Source organism: Berghia stephanieae, chromosome 3 (genome assembly GCF_034508935.2).
Source record: "Berghia stephanieae isolate SIO BIC M18660-M18661 chromosome 3, UCSD_Bste_1.3, whole genome shotgun sequence".
Classification (NCBI taxonomy): Eukaryota; Metazoa; Mollusca; class Gastropoda; order Nudibranchia; family Aeolidiidae; genus Berghia; species Berghia stephanieae.
The window spans coordinates 99,868,693-99,872,377 of record NC_088362.1 but is presented as its reverse complement, the minus strand read 5'-3'; the positions used below and the strand labels follow the sequence as shown (position 1 = coordinate 99,872,377).

Here is a 3,685-nt window from a genome sequence, read left to right as displayed (position 1 = left end):
GTTCCTGATCGAATAATAGAAGGTAATAATGTTCGGGACAAATTTTCTAAAAAGTCAAAAATGTCAATATATGCTTGATTACTGACATGCGGCTATGTGGTCTTTTGGTATGACACTCCCTTTCGGATCGGAATGTCCTGGGTTTGAGCCTCGCTCTGTAAATAGTTGAGTCATTGGAAATGACTCTTTAGTCACATTCTCCCAACATACTCTGTGTAAAATGAGTACCTGGCCGCCAACAGTCGGATAAAATGTAATATCGCATAACAGGCGTCCAGTTTCATTCTTTTTGTTACGTACTGCTGTTGGTCATGGACCGTTTGTAAAGCGCTTTGAGCATGTTTAGTGGATATTGCGCTATATAAAAGCTCATGTTTTTTTGTTTTGTTTTTTTCTTGTATAGATGAGGATTTGGTGTCCATAAAAATGGTTATAATTATAAGAAATGATTACAAAGGACGAACTTATTTCATATATAAAAATAAAAAATAGAAAAAGAAACATAAATAAACATGACTAACTGTATGACGCATTTGCGTTTCCATGGTTACCCCAATGTCAATGCTCCTCACAATTAATTTATGAACGGTTTATGAATCTAATATTTTTATAAATACAAACGAGATACGACAATATCTATCTATCTATCTATCTATCTATCTATCTATCTATCTATCTATCTATCTATCTATCTATCTATCTGTCTATCTATCTATCTATCTATCTATCTATCTATCTATCTATCTATCTATCTATCTATCTATCTATCTATCTATCTATCTATCTATCTATCTACCTATCTATCTATCTATCTATCTATCTATCTATCTATCTATCTATCTATCTATCTATCTATCTATCTATCTATCTATCTATCTATCTATCTATCTATCTATCTATCTATCTACCTATCTATCTATCTATCTACCTATCTATCTATCTATCTATCTATCTATCTATCTATCTATCTATCTGTCTGTCTGTCTATCTATCTATCTATCTATCTATCTATCTATCTATCTATCTATCTGTCTGTCTGTCTATCTATCTATCTATCTATCTATCTATCTATCTATCTATCTATCTATCTATCTATCTATCTATCTATCTATCTATCTATCTATCTATCTATCTATCTATCTATCTATCTATCTATCTATCTATCTATCTATCTATCTATTTATCCTACCTACCTACCTACCTACCTACCTACCTATCTATCTATCTATCTATCTATCTATCTATCTATCTATCTATCTATCCATCTATCTATCTATCTATCTATCTATCTATCTATCTATCTATCTATCTATCTATCTATCTATCTATCTATCTATCTATCTATCTATCTATCTATCTATCTATCTATCTATCTATCTATCTATCTATCCATCTATCTATCTATCTATCTATCTATCTATTATACCCTCTGCTTGTTTGTTGTTCTCCATTTACCAATTCTTCATGAATTTTTTTGTAAATTTGAATTGTTGATATTGCAATACAACGCACCAGGGAGAGAGACTATGATATATTATATATACTACTATTGTACGATAACAACTATATTATGCACCTTGCCCTTTCCTATAGCTATATTAACTCGTTGCCTTAAAATAATAACAAAATGATAAATTTTGATAACGACCTTATTAATTTCATCATTTTCTCCTTGTTGAAAATGGACACCTTTGCAGGTCTGACAACTGAACACAATTATGGGCTTGATTTGATTTTGTTGTAATGGACATTCTTTTTGGTCAGTATGAGAGTATGTATTTCCATTACAACCACGAGCCCATAACACTTTTGAGTTATCAGACTTGCAAATACGTACACTTCGGGTGTAATGTAGCTCTTCAGAGTTGAAAATGCTCTAAGTTTTTACCATAGAATATGGTGGTTTATATTGTTTCTTGTTATTGTTCATTGCACACGCTTTATTTAATAATTTATTAATATTATGCCCAAGGGGGTGGGGACTCTTTACAACTTTCACATTCTCTCATTGTTTCTTGTTACTTACGATATTAAAACTATTTTCCATATTGAATATTATGATGAGTGTTTGATGCCTATTTATCACGAATGTCTCACAAAATGAATGAGAATTAGTGAATGATATATTCTATTTTTGTTTCGTCTGTTGAATGAGAGCGTGTGAATAAATGTATATTTTTATTATTTTTTATATCTATATTTTTTTCCAGTTTCATTCAATTCTTTTTTGGGAAGCTGTTTTCGCACCCTGGTATTTCCAAAAGAATATATTATTATAAATAATCAATTGAACAGATGTGGGGTGACAACAGAAATCATACATTATATCGTCCAAGGGAGCGCATTGGAGATGGTGTTCATGGTTGTGGGTTTAATCTATATTATGGCTCAATGAAGAAACAAAACACTCACTCACTCAATCCCATGACGATGGTCGTCGGGGGGACTTGCGTGAAGCAGAAGTTACAGTCTTCCTCCATGCCTGCCTGTTGCTAGCCCTCATGTAGGAGCTCCGGAACCGACATCTCTGTCCATTCTTTTATATTGTCCAGGCACATCTTCCTTTGGCGCCCTCTTCTCCGTCGGCCTTCGACTGTGCCCTGCCTGAAGGACTGTCCTGCCCAGACTATCGTGTCGAGTATGGTGTCCAAACCTAGACAGTTAAACAAAAAAAAAAACCCCACAAAAAACCCCACACCGTACCCAAATCGGGCTGGAACCCGGGTTGCCCAATGTTACTTTCTAATGAATAATGTCAAAAAGTCTCAAACCTCAAACAATGACTGACAAAATCGGCGAGCAATCGTTTGACTATTCAAGACCCCTTTTCTGAAACTCCCTTCCAAGACAATGAGAGCCAGCGCCAGGCGAGGCAGAGGACGTTTCTCTTTTTAATATGTAACCTAGTATAATTCTGCTGCTTTGTTTTATATTGTATATTCAGGTGACCGATTTTACGTTTCTGTTTAGTGGCGTTTAGAAAAAAAAATATCAATACGGTATCATTACTTTTATTAAATTTGACATTTCAAAGAAGTCATAAGTAGCTTTGACAAAAATTTTAGAAGTTTCAGGTCTAAGACTATTGACTAGTTGGAGGTTAATCACGTGATTGTCGGGATTTGGGGTCATCTCACTCTGTCGATAATTGAAGTAAACGTTTTTTTTCATACATACTTGTTCAGGTCTTTATCTTACACCGGTGCCTGTTCCTGAATTTCTTAATTTGTTTGAATGCACATGTGTGATTTTCTCTCTCTCTCTTTCTCTCTCTCTCTCTCTCTCTCTCTCTCTATCTCTCTCTTTCACTCTCTCTCTATCTCTCTCTCTCTATCTCTCTCTCTCTCCCTCTCTCTCTCTCTCTCTTTCTCTTTCTTTCTCTCTAATCTATAAATTATCTAGTTTGTAATTATTGATTTTAGTATTTCCATTTTAATTGCTGTTTCATACGGGTGGAGTGGGGTTTGGCGGGATATTATATTTTGTCTTACATTAACTATAGACTTTCACCTAAGCGTATTTGCTAAACCTCTCTATGTTTTGGAGGAAACAAACAAATATAACCCTTTTTTAACGTACTAGGGCGCCAATAGGACCTTAAGGTCCTTATGCAGCATTTTTTGTTTGTTTGTTTTATATTAAACAACGACATATATCAAAAAAAAAACAAAAAAAAAACAACAAA

General features: G+C 33.9%; 1 protein-coding gene across 2 annotated transcripts in view; it reads left to right on the top strand.

Annotated features, from left to right (window-relative positions):
- LOC144968971 (BCAS3 microtubule associated cell migration factor-like) overlaps nucleotides 1–2,197 on the top strand; it is a 53,436-nt gene extending 51,239 nt beyond the window's left edge. For both annotated transcript variants that reach the window (XM_078907875.1, XM_078907874.1), the window contains exon 21: nucleotides 1–2,197. This exon is cut by the window's left edge and continues 706 nt beyond it. The gene's annotated coding sequence lies outside the window, so the exon portion shown is untranslated.
- Nucleotides 2,198–3,685: the final 1,488 nt, after the last annotated feature.